The sequence below is a fragment of the Megascapheus bottae genome, chromosome 1 (assembly GCF_031878675.1).
Source record: "Megascapheus bottae isolate mThoBot1 chromosome 1, mThoBot2.hap1, whole genome shotgun sequence".
Lineage (NCBI taxonomy): Eukaryota > Metazoa > Chordata > Mammalia > Rodentia > Geomyidae > Megascapheus > Megascapheus bottae.
The window spans coordinates 45,354,198-45,366,719 of record NC_143509.1 but is presented as its reverse complement, the minus strand read 5'-3'; positions in this window follow the sequence as shown (position 1 = coordinate 45,366,719).

Below are 12,522 nucleotides of genomic sequence, written 5' to 3'. Positions count from 1 at the left end.
CACACACACACACACACACACACACACACACACACTTTTGGCTTTATAACATTTTAGCTATGTGATGCCCAGAAAATTGCCAAGCAACGCTTCCTCATTATCTCCATTTGTAAAGGGCGTTAGCAACATTTCCTGCTTGGTTGTTGTAAAAATTAAAATAAAATAATGCACATGAGTTTTTAAAATATATTTTATTGTAATTAATAGAAGGGTTACATTATATTTGCCAGATAAAGTGCATTACTTAACAAACATTGCTACCCCTTCTCATGTTTTTGTCCCCATTTCCCTCTCTCCACCCCCTCTCCTTATCTTGTTTCCCCCCTTCCCTATCCTATCTCGAATAAAAAAAAATAAACATATATACAAAATATCAGATAACAAGGTAAGATACTGTAACAATATGAGATAACCAAGGGACAACAAAAGAGATGAAAAATAACAGTACATTAAGAACAACAATCACACATTATATGGCTCTTGTTTCTATATCCTAGAGGTCCTTTCATTTACCCTCATCCTATATGGCATTATGTATCTAGGTTTTGCACTATTGTAAACCTCTGCCAGGGGAGTCCAAGGTTTATACTAATTATGACAAATGAGGGAAACCATTGAGCTTATGTTTCTTTGAGTCTGGCTTACTTCACTTAATGTAATTTTTTCTAAGTCTTTCCATTCCCTTACAAATGGGGCGATGTCATTCTTTCTGATGCAGCATAGAATTCCATTGTATATAAGTACCACATTTTCGTGATCCATTCATCTTTTGAGGGATATCTGGGCTGGTTCCATGTCTTCGCTATGGTAAATAATGCTGCAGTGAACATCATTGTGCTGGTGGGTTTAGTATGTCCTTGTTTCTGGACAATTGGGTAAATGCCAAATAGTGGGATTATGGGTCAGAGGGGAGCTTTATGTTTAGTCTTTTGAGGAACCACCATACTACTTTCCATAGTGGTTGAATGAGTTTGCACTCCCACCAACAGTGTAGTAGTGATCCCTCCTGGCCATATCCCCGCCAGCATCTGTTGTTATTAGATTTCTTGATCATGGCCATTCTAACTGGAGTGAGGTGGAATCTCAGAGTTGTTTTGATTTGCATTTCTTTTATGGTCAGAGATGTCAAGCATTTCTTCATGTGTCTATAGGTCATTCATATTTCTTCTTCAGAGAAGACTCTCTTTAAGTCGTTGGCCCATCTTTTCTTTTTTTTCAATTTTGTACCATGTTTATTTTTATTTCTTCACTTAACCATGATGCTTGTATCTTCTAGTAGTATACACTTTACAAAGATCTAATCAACATTGTAATTTGCACAACATCCTAAGTACACGTGACTGTAATACAATTTAACAATTTGAGTTTATGAATGAGTGAGACTGATTCTTACACTTTATTCTATAGTGACAAGGGATTTCCCTATACACAAAGTCCCAAGATTTTATATTTAATTATTTTTTCATATATTTTATTGTAATTAATAGAAGGGTCACATATTCACCAGATAGAGGGTACATTACTTCACACATATTGATACCCTTTCTCATGTCATGGTCCCCATTTCCCTGCCCCCCTCCCCCAACACAACTTGATTTCCCCCCTTTCCTCTCCTATTTCAAATAACCAATTAAGCATATATAAAATACATCAGATAACAAAGTGAAATATTGTAATAACATGAGGGCCAGGAGTTTGGCCTAGTGGTAGAGTGCTTGCCTAGCATGCATGAAGACCCGGGTTCGATTCCTCAGTACCCCACATACATAGCAAAAAGCCGGAAGTGGTGCTGAGGCTCAAGTGTTAGAGTGCTAGCCTTGAGAAAGTCCAAGGACAGTGCTCAAGCCCTGAGCTCAAGCCCAGGACTGGCAAAAAAAATATATTTTAACAATATGAGATAACCAAGGGACAGTAAAAGAGATGAGAAATAACATAGCACATTAAGGAAAACAATCACCCATTATATGTTTTTTGTTTCTACATCCTGGAGGACCTTTCATTTAGCATCATCCTATATGGCCTTATGTATCTAGATTTTGTTCTATTGTGAATCTCTGCTAGGAGAGCCCAAGGTTTCTACTGATTATGACAGATGAGGGAAACCATTGAGCCCATGTTCCTTTGAGTCTGGCTCACTTCACTTAATATGATTTTTTCTAAGTCTTTCCATTTCCTAACAAATGGGGCGATGTCATTCTTTCTGACAGCAGCATAGATTTCCATTATGTATAAATACCACATCTTGTTGATCCACTTATCAACTGAGGGGCATCTGGGTTGGTTCCATATCTTCACTATGGTAAATAGTGCTGCAATGAACATCATTGTGCTAGTGGATTTAGTATGTCCTTGTTTCTGGACGTTTGGGTAAATGCCAAGTAGTGGAATTGCTGGGTCATAGGGGAGTTCTATATTTAGTCTTTTAAGGACTGTCATACTGCTTTCCATAGTGGTTGGACAAGTTTGCACTCCCACCAACAGTGCAGCAATGATCCCTCCTGTCTGTCGGAGACATTCTCCCCTTCCCTGAATTCTTAGTGTAAGAATGTGCCTGCATGCCTGCTTGCATTGATATGCAAACATCCTACCACCTGGCCTCTACCCAGAGCAGGAGCAAACATCCTACTACCAGACCCCCTGCCCCCAGTGGTTCCTACACCCCAACCCCCTCCTGCCTCTCCTGAAGAGGCATATAAGCCCCTGTGTGAAAAATAAAATTTGCAGCTTGATCAGAACGCTTATCTTGCTGCCTTCTTCGTGTCTCCTGTCCCTTTCATTCCTCCCTCTAGGTTCTTGGCCCTAGTTGACGTCCCGCCGGACGGGACACCTGTCCACATCCCCTCCAGCATCTATTGTTATTAGATTTCTTGATCCTGGCCATTCTGACTGGAGTGAGGTGGAATCTTAGAGTTGTTTTAATTTACATTTCTCTTATGACAAGAGATGTTGAGCATTTCTTCATGTGTCTATAGGCCATTCTTATTTCTTCTTCAGAGAAGTCTCTCTTTAAGTCTTTGGCCCATCTTTTAAGGGCATGGTTGTTTCTTTGGAGAGATTCAGTTTTTTGAGCTGTTGATATATTTTAGATATGAGGCCTTTGTCTGTTGTATGGTTGGTGAAGATCTTCTCCCACTCTGTAGGCTTTCTAGTTAATTTGCTAGCTATGTCCTTTGCCATACAGAAGTTCTGCAGTTTAATGCAGTCCCACTTATCTAGCCTTTCTCTGATTTGTAGTGTTTCTTGGTCCTTATTAAGAAATCTTCAACCTGTGCCAAGGAGACCTAGAGTCTCCAATTCCTTTTTGTAAAGTTTTCAGTGTATCAGCTTTTACTTCGAGGTCTTTGATCCATTTGGAGTTAATCCTAGTGCAGGATGACAAAGAAGGATCCAACTTTAATTTTCTGCAGGTGCTTAACCAGTTCTGCCAGCAACATTTGTTGAAGAGGCTGTCTTTCTTCCATTCTATTTTTTTGGCTCCCTTATCTAAGATTAGGTGGCCATAAGTCTGTGGGTTAATGTCTGAGTCCTCAGTTCTATTCCATTGGTCTTCAGGCCTGTTCTTGTGCCAGTACCAAGCCGTTTTGGTGACTATAGCTCTATAATAGAGTCTAAAGTTTGGTATTGAAATTCCTCCTGCACTGTTCTTCCTGCTAAGAAGTGTTTTTGCTACACGGGGTCTTTTATTATTCCATATGAAATTTTGGATGGCCTCTTCTATTTCTTTAAAGAATGACGTTGGGATATTGATGGGTATTGCATTGAATGTGTAGATAGCTCTTGGCAAGATTGTCATTTTCACAATGTTGATTCTTCCAATCCAGGAGCATGGGAGGTTTTTCTATTTCCTCAGTTCTGCTTTAATTTCCTTTTTCAGGGTTTTAAAGTTTTCCTCAAAAAGATCCTTTACATTCTTAGTTAAGATAATTGCTAGGTACTTTATTTTCTTTGAGGCTATTGTGAAAGGAGTTGCTTTCCTGATTATTGCCTCGTTCCTCTCACTGTTGCCGTAAAGGAAGGCAGTTGATTTTTGAGGGTTAATTTTATAGCCTGCTACCCTTCCAAAGTTCTGAATCAGCTCAAGGATCTTGGGAGTGGAGTCCATAGGATTCTTTAAATACAGAATCATGTCATCTGCAAAGAGGGATAGTTTTACTTCCTCTTTCCCTACTTGGATCCCCTTTATGCTTGCTTCTTGCCTTATTGCACTGGCTAGGAATTCTAATACTATGTTAAAGAGGAGTGGAGAGAGTGGGCATCCTTGTTTCGTTCCTGATTTTAGAGGGAATGGCTTTAGATTTTCACCATTAAATGTAATACTAGCAGTGGGTTTGTGATTCACAGCCTTTATTATACTGAGAAATGTTCCATGGATTCCTACTTTCTCCAGAGCTTTTAGCATAAGGGGGTGTTGGATCTTGTCAAATGCCTTTTCTGCATCTATTGAGACAATCGTATGATCTTTGTCCTTGCTCCTGTTGATGTGCTAATTCATATTAATTGATTTGTATATATTGAACCAGCTTTGCATACCTGTGATGAATCCTGTATGATCATAGTGTATGATTTTTTTGATGAGTTGTTGAAGATGGTTGGCTAGTATTTTGTTGAGAAGTTTTGCATCAATATTCATCAAAGAAATGGGTCTATTGTTCTCTTTCTTTGATGAATCTCTGTCTGGTTTTGGGATGAGGGTTATACTGCCTTCGTAGAATGAGTTTGACAAAGCGCCTTCGTTTTCAATTTTGTTGAAGAGCTTGACGAGTATTGGTGTGAACTCTGCTTTGAAGACCTTGTAGAATTCAGCTGTGAATCCATCTGGCCCTGGGCTTTTCTTAGATGGGAGGTCACTAATTGCCATTTCTATTTCAGTGCTTGAAATAGGTCTATTTAGTTGGGTTAGGTTTTCTTGATTCAGTGTGGGTATGTTAGTATTAGCTAGAAATTCATCCATTTCTTCTAGATTCTCAAATTTGTTGGCATAAAGGTTTGAAAAGTATCTTGGCAATTTCTGTCATGATATTACCATTCTCGTCTGTGATTTTGTTTATTTGGGTATGCTCCCCCTTTTTTTTTTTGTAAGATTTGCTAAGGGTCATTGGCCCATCTTTTAATGGGATGGTTGTTTCTTTGGAGCTCAGTTTTGGATTGATTCAATTTTTTGAGCTGTAGTTATATTTTAGATATGAGGCCTTTGTCTGTTGTATGGTTAGTGAAGATCTTCTCCCACTCTATGGGCTTTCTATTTAACTTGCTAGCTATGTCCTGTACCATACAGAAACTCTGCACTTTAATGCAATCTCATTTGTCCAAACTTTCATTGATTTGTTGTGTTTCTGGGTCTTTATTAAGAAATTTTCAATCTGTGCCAAGGAGACCTAGTATATCTCCTATTCCTTGTTGTAAAGTTTTCAGTGTATCTGCTTTTACCTTGAGGTCTTTGATCCATTTGGAGTTAATCCTGGTGCAGGGTGACAAAGAAGGATCCAACTTTAGTTTTCTGCAGGTGCTTAGCCAGTTCTGCCAGCACTACTTTTTGAAGAGGCTATCTTTCTTCCATTCTATTCTTTCGGCTCCCTAATCAAAGATTAGGTGGCCATAGGTTTGTGGGTTGATTTCTGGGTCTTGAGTTCTATTCCATCGATCCTCAGGCCTATTCTTGCGCAAGTACCAAGCTGTTTTGGTTACTATAGCTTTGTAATAGAGTCTAAAGTTTGGTACTGAAATTCCTCCTGTGCTGTTCTTTCTGCTAAGAATTGTTTTTGCTATACAGGGTCTCTTATTATTCCATATGAAATTTTGGATGGCCTCTTCTATTTCTTTAAAGAATGACATTGGGATATTGATGGGTATTGAATTTGTAGATAGCCCCTTGGCAAGATTGTCATTTTTCATGATGTTGGTTCTTCCAATCCAAGAGCATGGAAGATTTTGCCATTTCTTCAGTTCTGCTTTAATTTTCTTTTTCGTGATTTTGAAGTTACACGTGAGTTTTTAGCCAGTGCTGAGCACTCAATGAATAGTATATATTAATTACATTAACAACACAGCTGTTGAAGATTTGGGTCTGCAGTGAAATATACCGGTACAAACAATTAAGAAAACTTGAGCATCTGAGTTGAAATAACTAAGTTAGGTCTGAATAGTTACAGCTTCTGGAAGAGTTTCACTTTGCAAAAGAGTTCACTAGCAAACATTTCCTGAGTATCTGTAATATGCCAGATTCTCTATGCAAAGAGGTGAAAAAGTCAGTCGTTGCTATAAAGGGCCTTACATTTTAGTGGGTAAACACATAATTAGTTCTTATTCTTCTTCTTCTCAAATTTATAGTTCTAGAAATATAACCTAAATTCTTGGCCAGAAGCCAAACTCCAAAGGTTTCAATATGTCAGATCCAGCTACTCATCACAAATTGCCAAATAATGTGTGGTGAAAGGCAGAGAAGAGAGATGCATTTTGGCACAGACACCACAGAAGGAAGTGATATTAGCTTATCAGTCCATTGTTGGGGTGCAGACATGAGCTTTAGGTTTCATAGAGAAAGAATTTTGGCAGAGGTAGGCTTAATTATACCAGCCTGTTTGAAATCTATCCTGGCTGGTGATTATTTTGATTCTGGTTCTGGGAGGGAGTCCAGAGAAGTTGTTAGCAGTTTCATCATTGTAAGGGACAATTTGATTCCCATGAATCTGACTCCAGAGTCCAGCCTCATTGTTACAGGCAATTGTCCTCATTTGGGGAAGGGATGTATCCTGTGAGGCTTTGCTGTTCCTAAAGGGAATAGTTATGATCCCTTGTCATAAAGATGTTATCAACCTCTTCTGTCCTTCCTGAAAGTCAAGGTCATTACCAGAGAGAGACTCAGAATGCTGGAGATAAATCCACATGAAGACATAGACACAGGATGCCAAGCTTGTTTTGTGGCTTTGGCTAACTCATAGTAGGCCCAAATAAAGGATCAGTACTTTTTTTTTTCACAAAAGTGATTTCTAAGTACCTGAGATTGATATAGCTATGTAGATAAAGACAGGCACAGAAGTTGTGCCCCTGCAGAGAAATGTGGACTATTGCCAAAATAGGATACTGTGGCATGGGGACACTTTTCCCTCCGCCAAGGTAACATTTACAGTGAAACGGAAATAAGAAAATAGACATTTATAGATAGGGAGAGAGGGATAAGGAAAAACTACAAATGCAAGAGAGATCAGTGAAGAACCACACTTGGCCTGAAACACAAGAGAAGCAGGTAGAAGCAGGGGAAATCAAACATTTTCTGGGAAGGAGATGATCAAGAGTCTTTGTGGGTCCCGCAGTCTCTGGGGTACCCATGCAAGCATGGATATGCAGATATCAATGGATGTGGAGTGTGCCAATACAATATTATCTCCAAAACCAGGCAGGGTGGAAAGGTATATCTGGCCAAAGGGTGGTCAGTTGTCAGCCCTTAATTTTGAGGCCTGGGGGCCTGCAGGAGGAACTTAGATTTCATCCTCAGTGTGGGATGGAAGAGGAAGAGTAGTTGGCTCTGATTTTTATACCTTAAAAAGACTTTTCTGTTCTATGGAATACAGACTGGTGAAGCAAGAGCCGGAGCAGGGACCTTCAGAGGAAACTGCTGAGGACATCCAGCAAGCCATCACAGGGTCAAGTTGCTGCACTCGTGGTGCTTAGAAGTGATGAAATCCTGACCATGCTGGGTTAGAACAAACAAGATTATGAATGAGATGGATGCAGAGGACAAACAGAGAGACAGGAATCAAGAATGATTTCTTGGGTTTGGCTTGAGCAACTAGGTTAGTAATGCCACACATAGAGAATGCTACAAGGCTGGCATGTTCTGACGATAGCACCAGTTCTGTTTTGCCCCTGATAAAGTTTTGCATGTCCCTTGTGCATGTAAGTGGGTTGCCCTGCAGGCAGTGATGTCTGCCTGTCTAGATCTCAGGGAGAGCTTCAGCTATGGGTGAAAATCCAGGGGTCATACTGTAGGTCTATCCAGGAAAGAGGGAAGGAAGACAGGAGGACTGAGGTAGAACTATGTTAGCAGGTGTTGACAGAAGCAGGGAGGACCCCAAGAAACTAAGGGGAGCAGCCAGAGATCTAGAAGGCAGAATGGTGAACATGAGAGTCAAGGAGCCACACCTGCTCTAAGGACTCTCTGGGCAAGTACACTGGAAGGTTCCTGAGTGACCCTGGGAAGAGGAGGTCTCTCTGTTGGCCTCCCTAGCAAAACCCCCATAACTGTGGAGCTGTCCTGAGAATTGACAACGTGATTTGATTTACAAAAAAACAGAAATTCAATTTACTCACAACTTCTTGGTAACATTAAGTCAACTCAACAAGCATTGGGTTACTATCATGACTCATTTTCCGCTTAGAAATCATCGGAATGAAGGCAACTTTACAAAATGTCCTGAGTTAAGCAGCTTAAGCTTAGAAGAAGAGAAAGCCAGGCTATAACATCTTTTATCTCCAGGATTACACATGTAAAAAGCAAAAGGAGATTTAGAAAAAAATAGCTACACCTATCAGAAATAGGCAGAGTATAGGGGTAGTCAAATTCGTAAACAATTCATAAAAATCGGAATTCATCTGTTATTAGGCAGTGATTTTCGTGTCTTCCATTTAATTATTTTTTCTCCTTAAAGATTTTATTTTATTTTTTTCCTTAAAGATTTTATTAACACTGATTTTTACATCATATTTCAAATGTCATGTTTAACAAACAAATATTCAAGAAGGCAATCTCTATATGCAATCACGGGCACATAGATTTTAGAACATAATTAAAACTAAGCTGAGGATTTGTATGTCATAGATACATATCAATCTATATAACATAGTTTATTGAGTATATATCCCACCATAGATTTTTTCCATATATTTTTTATTGTAATTAATAGAAGGGTTACATTATATTCACCAGATAGAGGGTGCATTACTTCACATGCATTGATACCCTTTCTCATGTCTTGGTCCCCATTTCCCATCATAGATTTTTACGTCTATGTAGTTATGTTTATATCTCTGAGACCATGTCCATAACCTTGGGTACCTGAATATCCAGTCATCGCTCTTGTACTGTTTGGATCTAATATCCACATACCAAGGAGACCATGCGCCTTTTGTTCCTTTGGTCTTGACTTATATTTAGAACTATTTTTAATAACTACTCAGAAGGCTGAGGTCTAAAGCCAGACTAGGCTGGAAACTCTATGAGACTCTCATCTCCAATTAACCATCAAAAAGACAGAAGTGGAGCTGTGGCTTCAGCCTTGAGAAAAAAAGCTAAGGAACAGCACCCAGGCCTTGAGTTCAAGTCTCAGTAACCAGTACACACACACACACACACACAGACACACGCGCGCGCACGAAATTAAATTAGAGAAGCTCTCTTAACTTCAGCATCAGCATCATTCTGCCATCTCTCCCTAAAAAGGAAAGGTTGACAGTGAGAAATGAGCCATCACAAAGCACAGGAAAGGAAAAATGGCCTTCTATTGGGCTCCTAGGGGCCAGGTTCCTGTTGTCCAGAATGGCAGTAGGTACAGTTCCCCTGCTGTTCCCTGGCTGGGAAGGCACCCAGCAGGCAGCCACCTGGCCCTGCTGGAACAGCTATTCCCATTTCCTGACTCACATTCAGAGGGTTGTTCTCTCTGACCCAATTTGGCCATTGGCACATGGGCTTCCCAGTGCACTGCCTTATTCTCTTTCTCTTTTCAGCCCCCTCCTTCCCCTGACAGCTTGGCCACGGGAAAAGCTGTGAGGGCCTTGGAAGGAAGGATGTGTGAACAGAATACCTGTTCTATGAAAAGAATTCTCAAGCTTTCCTCAGCTGGCCTCAAAGGGTGAGCCCTGCAAGGGCCCCCAGGGATCAATGAGCTAAAAATAGCCAGAGGCTTGTAAATGAACTGGAACAGATTCTGCTAGCTTCTTAGTCCTTCACAGACCGGCAGAAACACAGGGGAGGCCCCCAGTGCCAGCTCTGGTTTGTTTTTCTAGCCAGTTTGTTAGAGCGGCCAGGGCCCACCCCCCACAACCTTGCTGTTTGGTGGGATTAACCGGGCATTTCCACCCTCTAGCTTTCCAGTCTCCCTTCCAGGAAGGGACAACTTGTCCTGTTTCAGATCCACTTGGCAGTCCTCCTGGAGGAAGTAGATTTTGAGTTGTGTTTCCAAAGAAACGTGATGTCACACGGATGCACCCTAAATTAGTGCTCTCATGTGGCCGCTAGGGTAAGTCTGATTCTTTATGGCTCAGGTTGTCCTCCTTAGCATGAATACCATCTATAGGCTGCTTGCTATTTTCCCAATGCCTCTTAGGTGCTACAAACTAGGCAAGATGTCTCTCAGTACTGTGTCAAAAGCTCGGAATTCACAAATTCCTTATTTGCCCTGAGAGACAGGAAATGGGAGCAGAGCCTTCTCAGGGTTTTTAAGTATTGTTCAAGAACAGGCAAAGTCAAGAGCACAGTGAGCTAGAAACCACCAAGGCCTTCCTTAGGGAATGGGGGACAGGGAGGCACAGGACTGTCCTTGGGCTGCAAAGCTCCCAGGGATGCCTTCTTTGACTGCTGCTGTTTTCTGCCTTATTTTGGCACCTAGTAGAAGCTTCCACGTAGTTATAGAGTACAGTAATAGCTGGGCACCAGTGGCTCACGCCTGTAATCCTAGCTACTCAGGAGGCTGAAATCTGAGGACCACAGTTCAAAGACAGTCTGGTCAGGAAAAGTCTGTGAGACTCTTATTTACAATTAATTACCCCCAAAATGCCCAAAGTGGAGCTGTGGCTCAAGTAGTTTAGCACCAGCCTTGAGCACAAATGATCTGGGACAGCACCCAGGCCCCGAGTTCAACACACACACACACACACACACACACACGCATGCATTCAGAGGAATCATAATTGATTCTTTCTTATGGGGTGGTTATGAGGACTGGGTGAGGTGAGTTATCTAGATCACTGGTTGTGCCTGGCATCTCATAAACAATAAATGCTATTGTTTTAAGACATAATTACTAATGGAAAATTTGAGCTACAATAAGGCAAATAGATCAGATGACAAATGTCTTTAGGAAAAGAGTTTGATACGCACAGTTCTCAAGAAGAGGTGCACATGAGAAGCACAGGGAGATGCATTAGGTCAATAAAGATATGGAAGGATTCATAAAAACTAGGGTTCTAGTTTATGATGGTTCCTATGGAAAAGAAATGATATAGCTGAGAAACACTTAGGACTAGCTAGTGTGAAGAGTTTCAGTAGATTCTGGAGCATCTGTCATGAGTCCTCAGTCAACTCAGACTTGTCTGTCCTACCAGGGAAATGGTTAGATACATTGTACCTGAGATGACTGGATTTCCTAGGCAAGTTATTTACAGTCTCTAGGAATTGACTGAGCTTTGGAGGATACTTCCCTTAGAATCTGCAAAGTCCCACATGCCACATGTTTTAGAATAGAAAACATAGTTAATAACATTATCCGTTTTCTATGCATGTAAATGAAGGATGAAGCATAGTACACAGAACTGGAGAGATCAGATTATTTTCCTTCTGAATGAAGTCTGACTTAGAGATTTGATTCTGTTGGGTTATAGAAGTTCATTCTGGTTTATCTGGGCTTCCCCTGAACCCTGTCCACACCTCACCTCAAGGATGGAATTCTCCATCAGAGCAAAGCATTCTGGAAAGATTCCCTAGTATTCTGGCTATAGCATTTCGTCCTGAAATGCCTGCTGTCTAGCCCCTCTTGGTCTCTTGACCTAGGATAGAAGGTTCAGTGAGTTTGCTGTTTCTGTGCTATATGGGCCAAAGAAATGTGGAAAGCTGATTGAAGTATAACAAAGATGTATCACATACCTGAACAGCCCTGACCCAAACCTAGCCCACAATCTACCCTGCTGTTGAGCCTTCCTTTCTCAACTGTTCCTATAACTGCTCCTCAAGCTAGCCCTTTTGCCTTTCTGGGTGGTGATGATGTTTTAGCACTGCTTGCTATCTGCCTGGAACTTAATTTTCTCTCTTTTTTATTCCTTGATTTGGATTCACATCAACTGAACATTTATTGGGGACCTTCTGTGAGTCAGCATGTCTGTATAAATCACATCTGTGGCTTCTTATAACAATCCTATGAGACAGATATTCTTATTCATGTATATGAGGAAAGCAAGACTCTGAAGAATAAAACAATTTGTTCACAGTATAGAGCTAATAAACCTCAGCTCTATCTGCTGGAAAGCTACTGTTTTACATGCCAGTATAGCTTCCTGCAAGAAGGCTTCTGGGATTTCTCCCCAACTTTGAATAGGTTATATAAAAGGGCCAATAGGCAATGACTAAACTATTTCCTCTTTTACCTGTGGCATTCATCTAAACAACATTTCCCAGCCTCCCTTGTAGTTATGGTGAACAGGCGACAAGACTTCATCAAATAAACTATGAGAAAGTTAGGGGTATTGGCTAGATTCACATCCAAACTTGGCTAATGAAAACCATCTGTCTGAATTTTTTTCTTTTCCTAGGCCTGG